General features: G+C 45.9%; 1 protein-coding gene across 2 annotated transcripts in view; it reads right to left on the bottom strand.

Annotated features, from left to right (window-relative positions):
* Masp1 (mannan binding lectin serine peptidase 1) overlaps window positions 1–14,113 on the bottom strand; it is a 65,562-nt gene that overhangs the window by 45,715 nt on the left and 5,734 nt on the right. The gene's annotated exons all lie outside the window — the stretch shown is intronic.

The raw sequence follows: 14,113 nt of genomic DNA, 5'->3' as shown, positions 1-14,113 counted from the left end.
GTTTAGTTTTAGATATATGTAGTGAACCATGGTCCAGGCCCAGAATTCTAACATGAGAATTCTCCTACATGCTCCAGACTCCTTTTGAGTTCTCTAGACTCCCTTTGAGTGGCTCGCCACCCAAGCCAGAGCTGCTTTAAGAGCAGTAGACAGAAAAAGGCTCTCCCACAGTCCAGACGCTTGCACTTGGCCTGTCAACAAGCTATACCAGGGCCCTTCTGAAACCTACTCTGGGCCCATGAAGAACTTTTCAGACTGATTGTAGGCAGACATCAGCATCAGTGCTGGAATACCTTACTGATAGTTTAACTGATCTGGGGTCCTATACAGGTTTCTTCCTGTATAATTCTGGGGTTGCCAATGAGCTTAGGCAAATCTGGAAGGCAGTAACCATTACTCTGTCATGGTGGTTTTGGACAGATGGAGAAAGCCCGGTACATTCTAACTTCTCTTCTTATTCCTCTGTACACTCAGCTCTCCCTCTCACACCACAGTCTGAGGGCCAGCCGTGGTCTGTGCCTACCATCAGACACGGGAATGTGGACCTGTAAAGGTGCTGTCTGCCTTCTTTGAGCCAAGAGTTCTCAGAGGCCTCTTTAATTAGATCCCTTTGCAGGTACCACCTTCTCCACCTGTACCAGGACGTCAGGAGAATTGCTTGGTAGCTTCCTCTGTGGCCCTCTGACTCTCTGTTCCCAACTTTCACTCCCCTAACTCTTCCTACAATGGTGTGAAAACTAACGTTCATGATCTCACCATGCTCACAGAGTCTCTGTTTCAGTTCTCCTGACTGAATGTCAACTGACAGTAGAATACTGGAGCGTCAGAAGACTGTGTCTGTTGCCCGTGGTTGGGGATTGGCTCACAAATGGGCTCTAGAAGAGTATTAGGAACCCACAAAAAAGATCATACGAGCTCGGCAGTGGTGAATCAATAGGGAAACCATCGGAGGTGGCTTAGAAGACAGCATCAGCGCAGTGGGCTGGTGGTTCTGACTAACGAGACATCCGGACAGAACACTGCCCGTGGGCACATGCTGTTAGCCGTGCACTACGCCGTCATCAAGAAGAAGCAAGTATTCACTGAGCGATCAGAAGCCTGAGAACTTACAGAGGGCCAGGATGGGGCTGGGAATAAGCTCCTTCACTAGAAAGAGAAAGGAGCTGTAAGGTAAGAATGAAGTCAAAGGCATGGTGTTGAGACCTGTGTGCTAAGCCCTGGGGGCTCAAGGTGGTGCCTGGGACCCCTTATCATCCAAACCAGAAGTGAGCTAGGAACCTCAGGGGCCCTGAAGTGCTCTCCTAAGCACAAACGCCAACTCGGAAAAGAACACTGGCTGTTATTGCTATTATCTGTTGTTGTTTTGTATAAAGAACTATATTCCCACATCTCAAAAGAGACTTTAAGGGGGACATGTCAACTTCAACTAGAAATGACAAGACAATTCCAAATGAGACGAGGCCGTGGGTTCAAGGTTCCAAAGCACAGAAAGTGGGTTGAGAGCACTTGACTGCAAACGGGAGCTCTGTCTTAGAGGAGGAAAAGGATGTCTCTGTAGGCGGAATTATGAGGCCAGAGGCACGATCAAGGCAATAGCCCAGAGCCACAGAGAGCAATGGACTGGGAACTCTGTTCAGAGAGCAAAACTGGGCTCTTGCCAAAGAACATTCCCATGTCCTTGAGGAGGCAACACAGAACTCAATGAATCTCATGATGACGATGGAGATGGATTGCTGCGTTATTTCCTTCCCTCCCACTTTTCAGTGAGGCCCTCCACTATGCTCATCTTATTCTTACATCACAAAGACAGTCAGACACTGGGTATGTGGGCGGGGCCAATGATTGTCCCTGCAGGTTCAGAGGTATATGGCAAAAAGAAACCGCACACAAGGGCCTGCTCTGAGTGTTTCATCTGTATCTGGCTTGGACCGCGAGGGTCCTGAACGTCAAACCTAATCTTGTAATGCAATTAGGGGCCGGGTGAAATTGTGTTCAGTGTGTGGAAAGGGCGTGAGTGATTTAGTTCCGAGAGTGTGGTATAGTGTTTCCTACTAAGGGACCCGCAACTGTCTCTTCCATCCCTGGACATAGACCCTTCTGCTATGTGACTCGGCTGCTCCTGGACTGAGCTGATAACTTGTGCTGACGAAAGCATGTTAAGTGACGTGCCTTTTCTGAGCCTAGGCAGCACAGTCCTAGTTATTGACAAAGATTCTTTGCTTGTCTTAGCTATAGTAAAGATTCTGAGTTTTCTGTTAGGCCCATGTGAGTAAAATCCACTGTTAGCAAGGAACCCTGCTAAGGTAGTTTCAAAAGGACTCCACTCAGTTCCCCTGATGGATTTCCCCATGATACATTACTCTCCGGGTGATGTTTGAGCACCCTGGCCTGTCTTCACCAAGTAGCTTGTTAGATCATTTTAACCGCAATACCTGAAAACCCTGATGTTTCCTACTAACAGTTTTTCTCCTCTGTGAATTCCTACCTTCCCAGGGCTATATTTGAACAGGGTGCAAACTCTAACAATGGAACTAGAAACAATCTTTAATTAATACTAACAGTAAACATTAGGGAGCCATCAGTTGTCACATTAGTGGAGAATTTGCAATGACCTGGAAATGGTCTTAGGAAATTCTTAGCAAGGGAAGATCCCATTGCTGCAGTCTTTAGAAGAGAGTGATGTTCTTGAGTAGAGCTTGCGTACTGCTCTCTTAATGTTATTAAATATTTGTGTTTGTTAATTAACTCTTTTCCTTTACCGCTATTTCATATGCAGAATACTGCTCTGAAGTCACCAGGAGAAGAAGGCTTGGGAGGCCTATTGGAGCATCACAGTGATGGAGGACAGAGATGAGTTGTCTACATGAGATTTCTAGAACAGCTAGCTGACACTCACCATTAGCCACCGGATGGGTTATGTGAGATCATTTTGTACCTTTGCGCTTCAGTGAATCTCTGAAAATTGTCGATGCTTAGCTGACCCTAAGCTCACCCAGCAGAGGGCCATTCCACGGAGCCCAAATCAAACTCCCAACTACAGAATTTTGACCAAATGGAATGATGCTGTTTATCTGTGACGGGCTGGAATGGTGTATTACACAGTGAAGGAGAACTTGTGGGGACAGCGTTGTGGAAGACGGACGTGTCTGGGGACAGTGAGTAGGTCTGACATTTGGGAGTGGGCATTTTGAGTATGACAATCTAATAGGTTCCTGGAGTCTTGAACGTCACCTGCTCTTTGTTCTTAGCTTTTTCTACACCCTTAACCGGAAAAGCAATTACCACCTCTACTGTACCAGCATCCGAGGAAGTGAGAAACATGATCCCTTCCAAGACTGACCAGGCCATTTGGTATTACACTTGCAAAGTAGTTATCCCTTGGTCTTATACATGGGACTCTAACCTTGAGAGAAAGAGTCAAACATGGTGTGTGTGTGTGTGTGTGTGTGTGTGTGTGTGTGTGTGTGTGCATGTACACACACAAATCCCATGGGAATCTAGGGAGAAAGAGTCAAACATGGTAAACATGATGTGCATGTGAATATATGCATGTATGTGAGTGTGTGAGTGTGTGTGTGTGTGTGTGTGTGTGTACAAATTCCCATTAACTTAGTAAACATTAGGAGCCATTAGTTGTCTCATTAATGGAGAATGTAAAATGACTAGGAAATATTGTTAGGAAATTCTTTTTGTAAGAGAAACTATATAATGTTGTGTGATCACACATACATTGAGAGTGCAAAGTAGAAGGAATTAGTGCCAAACTATACATAGTTCTTCTTTGTTTTTACATCTAAAAATAATCTTGAGCTTAAAAATGCATTGCTTTGATAAGCCAGACTTGACTGACAAATATATAATATTTTCCTTAATATGCATACTCTAGATTAAAAAAAAAACAGACACAAAAGTATTTGGTAAAAAGAAGGGGACCGCCTTTACCTCCAGGGGCCAGGCCAGTGGCTGATAGCCCAATCTTGCTATTCTAGTCTGTGGCTTTAAATTTCAGTTAAAGAGCATGGGTAAGAGCAGATGAAGTATGCCGGACACCAGACAAGAACCTGGGCCTAGAGAGAAAGGAGGCAGTGTGTAGTGTGCTGGTGTGTGAGCAACATATTTAAAACACTCTTGAGAGTTATGCCTGTGAGATAACACAGCTGGCCGATGGGAGATTTCAGTGGAACTTCAGATAGATATGCTGGGAGGTTGATACTTCAGTCCTGGCCCACATTATGTGGCCTTAAAAAAAAAAAATCAATGTTTGAACAGCAAGGAGTGGCAGCCTCATACAGGTGGATCTCTGTGAGTTCCAGGCCAGGACTCACACAGTGAGTTCCAGGTCAATGAGAGCTACACAGTGAAACCCTGTCTCATCAATCAATCAATCAATCAATCAATCAATCAATCAATGAATCAATCAACAAATATGATGATGAGGATTGATCCTCATTCTGGTGGAGAATTTTTTTCTGCTTTATTTCCTTCTAATCATGATCATGTGATGAGTGTACCTCAGATAGACATCACAGTTTTGAGCCTAGAGAGGTCGTATGAATCCCTCAAGTCCACACAGCCTGTGAATTGGGAACCTGAGATAAAATCCACATGTGCTGACTTTCAACTCTGCTCAAATAATTAGAATTAGGCAGTTATATAGATGATCGGAGTTGGAAAAGATGGTCAAAGACCTTAAGTGTACACCTTTTATTTCTTAGGTGGGGAAACTGAGTCCTGTTCAAAGTTACATCATAATGGCCCAGGTGTACTGATTTCCTCAGGACAGTGGTGCCATTTTCTTGTGTTTTTTTAGCTAGTCACCGTAAAACCTCTTATTGGAGCTGACAAAACCATAAGAAGGACCTGTCTGTGCAAAGGGCAGACATCATAAAGAACGAGGGGGCCTGAGAAAGATCTCCCAGGTCCTGAGAGTCTGTGGATACCACGGATGCCAGGAAGGATAGTGAACAGAATAGATCTGCATGTACAGGGAGAGAAGAAAGGATGGGCAGGGGAGGGGGGTCTGGCCCAGAGCCTGGGAACTGGCATCCAGGCATCCCGCAGGTGGGAACCAGCAATGGCTGGGGAGGAGGGCCAGGCTGGATTTACAATCTCTCTAGCTTGTGAATGGCTTGGACTTCTCCATCTCATCTCTTCTAGGACTGGGGGCTGCTCATTCACATGCAAATCCTTTTAGTGCTGGGAGGCTGGGCCCCACTACTCAGTGCAGAGAATAGCTGCTCGGGACAGGAGGAAACAAAGGGTGGTTGTGTTCTCCAGCAGGGCTGCCAGGCTCAAGGTATGTCACAGTCTGGACGGAGGGGAGACAGTGATCAGCCCTGCTTTGAGTCACATCGCCAGAGTTAGCAGGAATGTGTGAGCTACTGTTCTCCCTGCCCCAGCTCAGAACCCTGTCCTACCAAACCTCAGAAATACATCTTCGAATCTTTGTATAGAGATCCTTCAGGGCACTGGAAATCTGGATCTGGGTCCCTGAGTCCTGGCACACTCCTACTTTAATTCTGCCATGTTGTGCTATGTTGAATCTGGAAATGCCTACTAGCTTACGAGAACCAACTATCAAATTTTCTAGGATTTTGGCTTTTATTGTTTAACACAGCCTCACAGCCATCCTTAAAGGTTAAGCTCCAAATTAAAAAGAATGACAATTAAACAAACTACATTACAAATAAATGAATTCTATGAAAACTCATAATTTCTAAGTTATGTTAGCCTTGTTCTTCCATTGTTCCTGGGGTTTTAATGTCTTTTGTATTCAAGCGAAGAATGACGTGCCAAGCTCCATCTCGTCCATCCTATGCTCCGTACGTTCCTTCAATTTTGAATGTATCTACCCTTGTCTCGAGGCATCAGCTTTTCAGAACATACAACCTGGGCATTGATATTGTCCTCCAAGAGTCAGGGCAAAGGAGGCCTCAGGTGTACAGACAGACAGCTGTCAAACATCCCTTACTGCATCTTGCAGGAGCCCTGTTCCCGAGCCTCCTTCCCCGGCCCTATCTGTCCCCTCTTGCCATCCCTCATTTCTAATTTCCTTCTTCAGACACACCAGACATTTCCCTTCCTGAGGCTCTTCGTGCTCTTCCGTCTGAGTGGGTGCTTTTTTTCTCCAGGAAGCAGAAACTAAGATCCTCACCGCTGTCTTGGCTCAGATAGTCCCATCTCAGGGAGGCTTCCCTGAGCTCCGTAGTCTAGTCACAGCCGCGCCTCCCTTCCACAGGACCCCTATCCTGGCTCTGTTTCGTTCCGTTGCCTGTCTGCTCATTACTCACCAGATACCTTTCTGATTACTCTCGTTTATGGCCCGCTTACTCATTGCACTGTGAGACCCAGCTGCTGTACCTTCAACATCGGAGCTACACAGTAAATACTTCTTGAACGCACACCTTTCCCACGTACTCTCCTCTCCTGTTAGGAAAGTAAGTTCAAGTTCTGCTATTTGCCGAGAAGTTTTCTGTGGGCACACAAGTACACAGATGTGCGATCTGTCCACCCGCACCCCAGAGAGAATATCTGTCTCACGGCATCCATCCACACTCACTCGCTTTCCTGCCCCCAGCATGAGACGCTTCCTTCTGTTCCTCATCACCCCAGAGCCTGTGCTGTTTGCATTTCCTGCTTAAAATAAGATTTGGTCACACTTTTCTGCAGCTCATTTTCACTTCCTAGTTCTCTTTGGTTAGCAGGAATTGGTATCTGAGGCCCAGCAGTCCAGAGCGGAGAATCCTGCGGGGACTACAATCATAATTCAAGAGAAACTTTCATCTATTTCTCATTTCCTTCTGAGGCCAAGGCCTCCTGTCCCCTGCCAGAGAATGAGCAGACACCACAGTAGCTGGGGTCAGCATGGCCTGAAGGTCATGGGCATGTTCTAAGTAAACAGAGAGCTGTAATGGAATCAGGAGTCGAGGTCAGAAGACTCTATCTTAATTATGCAGCAGGATGCAGACTGACCCATGTAGCTTGGGGAAAAGGGCATTGGACTGGGTCTCAGATCAACAAAAACTGGAAGGACCTGACAAGTCCACTAGTGAACTTTCCTCACGGGGAAAACTTCAGCCCAGAATGCACTGGTGACGAGCCCAAGGTCTCCTCCTGAGCCAATGGATGATTTCTAACATGCTCTCTCCTCTGCACAGTGCCTGGATAGAGACTGTGCCTCTTTCTGTCCCACCCAGGGCAGTGTCTGCTACTAGAGAAAACACAGACACAGCCCTGAGTCCTGGGGCTGGCAGTCTAGTGAGAGGCACTTGGAATGTACGCACCGCAAACATATCATTCGAGCACGTCCCGTCCTTTGTACCAGACTTCATTCCTTACTACTTTTAAAACATTTTTTTCTCCCAAAGTCAGAATAAAAGAGAAAGTTACTTAGCAGAATTTGGACAAAACAGGAACCCTCAAAACCCTTGGTGACATTTTACAAACTCCACTAAAATACCATGACAGGCATGCTGTTGCTTTAGAAAAAAAAAAGCATTGGTTGAGAAGCAAATCAAGGTCCTTCCCAGACTAGAACCCACATGAGGTGGCACCTTGGGGAAACAGAACCGCATCTTGCCCATGCAAAGACCAGGGATCGAGACCTGGCTTTTCCAGAAGGACTTGGGCAGTTCTCTTTGTGCCTCCGTTTCCTTCTCTGTAAGCTAGGCATACAAGTACTTGTTATTTCTATTCCATGAGGAGAATTACACATGGCAGTAGGTTAGAAACTGCTGGAAAAATTGGGATGCTAAACACACGGCCTCCTGCATTGAAAGTCTTTTAAAGCATTTTGTAGGAATTATCTGAAAACACTTGAGTGACTCATCAAGATAGAGTGAGAATAGAGGAGGAGGCTTAAGTTCACAGATCAGCAGGCGATGCCAGGCAAGTGCTTTGCCTTCTGGTTCACACCAGGCTCAGTTCACACCAGGCCCAGCCCACACCAGGCCCGGCCCACACCACGTCCAGTTCTCACCATGCCCCCATTCACACCATGCCCAGTTCACACCGTGCCAACCCTGCCTTTCTTAGCTAATATGCATCGGACATAGGTCTTTCAAGCATCTCCCCTCATTTCCATTCACAATGAGCCTATGAGAAAGGGATTGTGCTATCTCCACTTTACGAGGGCACCGTGGAGGAAGCATCTGCTCCTGTGAGAGGCGGTGGTAGGACCTGACCTTAGGTCTCACAGTTTCCAAACCACTGAATCTGACTGCCGCTTCCAAGCCATTCCACATCAGACTACCCCACCTCAAACTATGAGGAAGACACTCTGCCCATTCTGGATCTTTAAAATGCTGACAACAAGCCCAAGCTGAGATGAAGAAGCTTGGCTGAGAGGTCTCACGCATAGAGACTCGGTAAATTTGATCCTTATGTCCATCCTTTAAGCTCCATCCTCAAATCTGGATTATCACTTCCCGTTGTGTTCCAGACACAGAGTCTTCAACACACCCCATGCATTCTAAGCCTGTTGGTCCCTGCCTGCTCCCCAAGAAGCTCCCAAAGCTTTCTGCAGGGGCCTGTGAGCTTCCTCCAGACATGTGTCCTAGCCAACCAACCCAGCCACACTCTATCTAGTCAATAAGTTCCTGGCCTGCGCCTAACTCCTGTATTTAGATGTCTAGATCAAAGTTACTCAAACACGCTGCTGACGACGTCACCTCCATGTCCTCTGTCCCCAAACAATTCATAGTTTCCCATTGGCAATCCTAGACTCGGATGCCAAATGAAAGCATACAGGACTGAAGCAAGTGACTTTTCTTTGGACAGAAACATATTTTGCACATTAAATGCAGACGGAGATTCTTCACTCCACAAAGAATGCTTTCAAATAATTTTCCTTGACATAACACGCCTTCTCAGGCACTTCCCCGTTTCCTATTTTGGTAGACACACTGGAGGGGAAAACTTCACATTCTTTACTCCAAGGGGAGAAGTGCTGCAAGCAAGCTGTGAGGAAACTCTGGCATGAGGCTAGGGAGGGGGCCACGGGGAGGGGGGCCGCCCTAGCTACACGGTCAACTCTACCGGGTACCAGCCGTTTGTTCCCCAGTATTGCCAGACTTTCTAAAGGAAAGGGGGATTTTTGTGTGACAGCAGAGGTGTTAATGCTGATATTATTATTATTATTTTTTTGGTCATTGTTACTAGTTTTCTTTTTTAGAACATAGTAAGCTTGTATAAAACTGGTGAACAAAGTATACTGAAGAATTAATTCAATCTACCGATCACTTGTTTATGACCATGGGTGCTCATGCTTACGTCCCCGGATCAATTCCATCAGTCGGTCACTTGTCTGTCACTTTGGATGCCCATGTGTAAACCCAAATTTACTAGACATCTTAGTCGCTTCCTGTGTGATTGTTCTGGGCTTTTCTGGTGTATCTCCCTCCCTCAGATGGGTCGACCCTAACTACTCTCTGCTCTCACTATCGTGTCCTTTTCAGTCTCCACACTGTGGTTACACGCCGACACATTCCGTTCCAGGAACGGCAACGCTGGGCTTCCACTCACCCCCAAAAAACTATCTCAAACACCAAGGACTTCCAAAGCCTTTCTGACCACACAGAAGTGACCACACACACACACACACACACACACACACACACACACACACACACACGAGCACGTGTGTGTGTGTGTGTGTGTGTGTGTGTGTGTGTGTGCCTTAAGTTTCTTGTGTGGGTTTTTAGATTTTATTTATATAATTGTCCTTTTACACCTTTTGAAATTGTGGGTTCCTAGAGGGCAGGACAGTAATGTTTGTCTTCGAGTACTCAGTTTGGGCAGTGTTCATCTTACTGTGGGATAGTTTACCTACAGAATTCTTGGGCATCGTTAGAAAGTGGTAGGTATGGAAAGATTACAAGAACAGCACAAACAGAGATATTTGAAGATGACCCCTCTGGATTTCTGTAGAGGGTGCACTCATAGGCGAGGCTGGTATCTGGCAGACATGCAGGAGGACATTGTCACATAGCAGGTGGGCTGACTGGTGGGTGGAAGCTAAGGGGCTGGCAGTGGAGAGGGCGCAGGAACTGCGCATTATCTAAGGGACGTGGGGTCGACAGAACAGCGGCACTGCATCTTATGGACACTTAATAGGTGCCAACTGAGCTCTGGGGGCGGGAATTGAGAGAGAGAGCGAGAGAGAGCGAGAGAGAGAGAGAGAGAGCGAGAGAGAGAGAGCGAGAGAGAGAGAGAGAGAGAGAGATATGCTGGACTGAAATGCTATGTGCCTTCTTTTCAACAAGCAGAGGGCATGACTGAACTTGAAATGGGGTTGTGATCTTCCTTGAGGTTTGCATTTCCACAACTCCTACCTCATGACTCCTTTGTATGTCAATCATTTGATCTGATGCTTAGTTCAACAGAATTTGTTTCCTTTTCTGGGAAAATTCTGTATTTCCTGGCTATATAATAGAATTCAACTCTAAGAGAGGTTTTTTTTTTTTTTTTTTTTTTTTTTTTTTTTTTTTTTTTTTTTTTTTTTTTTTTTTCCTGGAACTCACTCTGTAGTCCAGGCTGGCCTCAAACTCACAGAGATCCGCCTGGTTCTGCCTCCCGAGTGCTGGGATTAAAGGCGTGCGCCACCACCGCCCGGCTTCTAAGTGAGTTTTAACAATTTGACTACAGGCAACATTGGTTACATATTGCAACTTAAAATCTAGATATTCATAAGATGGGACTCTCCTATAGCTTAATTAATCTAAAAGAAGAAAAGATAGATATAGACATTTTTGTTGTACAGGGTTTCTCTTCAAACCCTGGCTGGCCTGGAACTGAATGTGCAAGTCTGGCCTCAACGTCACAGAGATCCACTGCCTCCTGAATGGTGGGGTCAAAGGTGGGTAGCACCACTCCGGGCAAGATTGGCTACTTTCAGATGTAAATTCTGCTCTAGGCCTGACATGGGCTGATGAATTGTCCTTCCCAATCTTTTGACATGATGTTGATGGAGTTAGACCTTGATTTCTAAGGTTGTTGAATACTGAGCTTAGCCGGACCTTATAGACCATGTCAATCAACTCCCTGTTTGACAGGGGAAGGGAAGATGGACCAGGAGAGATTCCTTCTAGAAGAAGCCACTCGCCTAAGGCTAGTGTGGTAGTAGAGAGATCAGCAGAACTGAGACTTGCAGCTCCACTGCCTAACATCTGGGCTGGCCCCACCAGCTGTGCTGCATATGCCTCATTGTGCACTGCAGGACTCCACAATGGCAGCACATTCCAAGGAAGCAGATGCTGCTGTGCAGATGTGCACGTGTCTTGAAGACTTCGGGAAAGCAGGCTGGGGAGGAATTCCCATAAATGCAAGCATCCGTCCCACAGTTTCGAGGTCCTGTTTTGCCTCTGGGCTGATGACACTCAGTGTCAGCAGTTCCCTCATGGTCACCCTGATGGCGTGAGTGAGAAGGGGGGAATCATGATGTGGGTTGGACTGAAAAGGGTTCCTGTGAGTTGGGTGGTCCTTTAAACCTACCCCTTGGCTACAAGGAAAATTCAGCTATGGAGAAAAAAAAAAAATCCTCAAAATAGTCCAGGATGTTATTCTGCCAAAGGAAACTAAAGATATTTTAAGTTACTTGGTAAAGAACAGTGGTGGTATGCTATGTTTACAATTTGACACAAGTAGTGAGTCACTAATGCATTTCCCTGGAGAGTGTAGGCTCTACTTAGAGTGCTAATGGCCATGGAATTTTGAGAATTGGCTAAATAGGATAATGAAGACTTGGAGGGGTCATCTGGAAAATTCTGGCAAGTAAGATTGCAAGGAGAGTCCAGAATTTAGGGTACTTTCGGGATCATCTCATCCACTTTTTATTCCATAAATTTCCTCCATGCTGCAACATTCTCTCCTGGAGGAAACTCCTTAAGATTCAGAAAGTAAGCCATTATACAAGGTTTAGGAAGTTACTAAAACTAACAAGATTCACTAGGCCTTGCTAGGTAGAAGAGAAACTCCTACCTTCTGAGCTACCTGCAAGAGTCTCTCTAGCCTGTCTCCAACAGTTTGCAAGTCACATAGAGTCCCAGGGTGTGGCTTTCATGAGTTGTTGCCCTCTGAGGTGGGTTTTGGGTGGTGCCGCTGCCTTTGACTCATTGTAAGTGACCCCCTCATCCATCTTCCTGTAAGTAACCTCAATGAACTCATAGGTTCACCGACTTGGACTTTGGTAGGATTATTCCTCTGGTGAGTTGTGGATTCCTAGCATGGAGAGTAGACATTTGCTCATGTTTCTCCAAGAAAAGTGATGCAATCCCACATTGAACAGATGGACAAATAGAATTTGGGAGAGTGCTGTTGACTTATCCTGTAGCCACATGGCAAGTTTGTGCTTGTGTTCAGATGGAAAGAGGAGAGATTCTCATTAAAAGTCAATCAGAGTAGCTATCCTGGGAGCTGGGGTTGTGTAGGCACCTGGGAAAGGAGAGCAGGTTCAACTCTGTGTGAGACTTCAGGACTTGTGAATTTACAGGTAGAGTGTTAGTGTTCCCCTTGAATTCTGAATGTCAGCCTCTTATTTCAGCCAATGAGAACTCAACTGGAGCTGCAAATTCAAGCACTGGGCCTTGAAGTGCTATAGGGCGATCAAGGTCAACGAGCAGGTAGAGGAGCTTTAAGGCTCATCTAAACCCAAACAGTTCCACATCTGTCTTTCTCTGTATTGGGCCAAACTGAAGGGTAATTAGAATGTGTTCATCAGGGGGAAAATACTTAAGACACAGTAACATTTAGCATAATCCTGTAAAATGGGAGAGTGTGGACCTCTACAGGCCCTGGAGCTTAACTTTTGTGAGTTCTTGACTCTCAGAAGGAAACTCTATTACACATGTGTGGACAAGCACACAGGGCTTTGTCTCTGTGAGCGCCAGCTGCCTGCAGATGTGCGAGGGTCTGTTCCTGTCTCATAGTTGCCAGAACCTCTGCAGGGAGCTGCTGCTGATGCTGAGAGGGTGTTCTAGAGAGTCAGTCATGTAAATTCTCTCCCCAACATGAATCCCTTTCCCTATAGGAATTGGAGAGATGTGTCTAATTCACAAGGACTTCAGGACAGCGGCTCATTCTACAAGTGGCCTCAAGTACACTTTGAAGTGGCCAGAGCTCATGTTCTCTAGGCTTATCTTTCTTCTTGGGAGTCAGATATATTTGAATCCTATTGTCCATAGCGTGGGGCATCCAGACAATGGTAATGTCATATACAGCAATCGTTCTGGGATAGTGTCAACACCTGTAGACATTGTTGGTTATGACAACCTGGTGGAACAGCCACTGACATCCAATAGAAGCCATGGAATCTTCCCCCCCCCCCCCAATATCCTTCAGTGCTGAAGACCTCTTTTTTTTTTTTTTTTTTTTTTTTTTTTTTTTTTTTTTCAGCAATGGCTGAAAAACCTGGCTCCAGATGTCAACAATGCTGACACTGAGAAACCTGACATGGAATACTATGATGCCACAGCAATGCTCTCTATGTAAAATGGGCCAGGACACGGGAAGGGTCCACAGCTCCACTTAGCATTTTCTGTGCCTCTTATAATGTTTTGCACCCCGAGACTCAGGGGAGCACAGCTTGTGAGGTGTTCAGTGTGGTCAAATAAGCTTCAGGTTCACATTTGCCTGGCATGGGCTGGGATCTTGAGCTGCCATCTTCCAGATGGATTACCCTGTACCACTTAACCTTTCTGGGTTTGTTTTGCTGTGAAACAGGATAGGAGTTTATGTCTCCCAAAGCTTGGATGAAGTTCGAATGAGATGATAAATATAAAGGGTCCTTGTAAATTTACCACTTTACTGTTAATCAAACATGGTTAATACAAGGCTAAGTGTGTCTGAGTGGCAGGTTGTGGGATAATAAGGGTAGACTAGTGATTAAAATGTAGAAAGCTGACTCTAGGGTTATTTGGTGGGAACCTTTTCCTGGAGGTCAGAGAGGACTTAGCAAGTGCTTCATGGGACAGGAGAGATAGCCCATACTGCTCTTCCAATAGCCCTGGGACCAGCACCCACACAGGAGTTCACAACCACCTGTAACTCTAGTTCCAGGGAATCCAGTGCTCTCTTTTGGCCTCTGTGGGCACCGCACACATGTAGTGTGCACTTATAT

This window comes from Peromyscus leucopus, chromosome 12, assembly GCF_004664715.2.
Source record: "Peromyscus leucopus breed LL Stock chromosome 12, UCI_PerLeu_2.1, whole genome shotgun sequence".
NCBI lineage: Eukaryota > Metazoa > Chordata > Mammalia > Rodentia > Cricetidae > Peromyscus > Peromyscus leucopus.
Note: the sequence above shows the minus strand (reverse complement) of the source record. Positions and strands in the feature narration are given on the sequence as shown.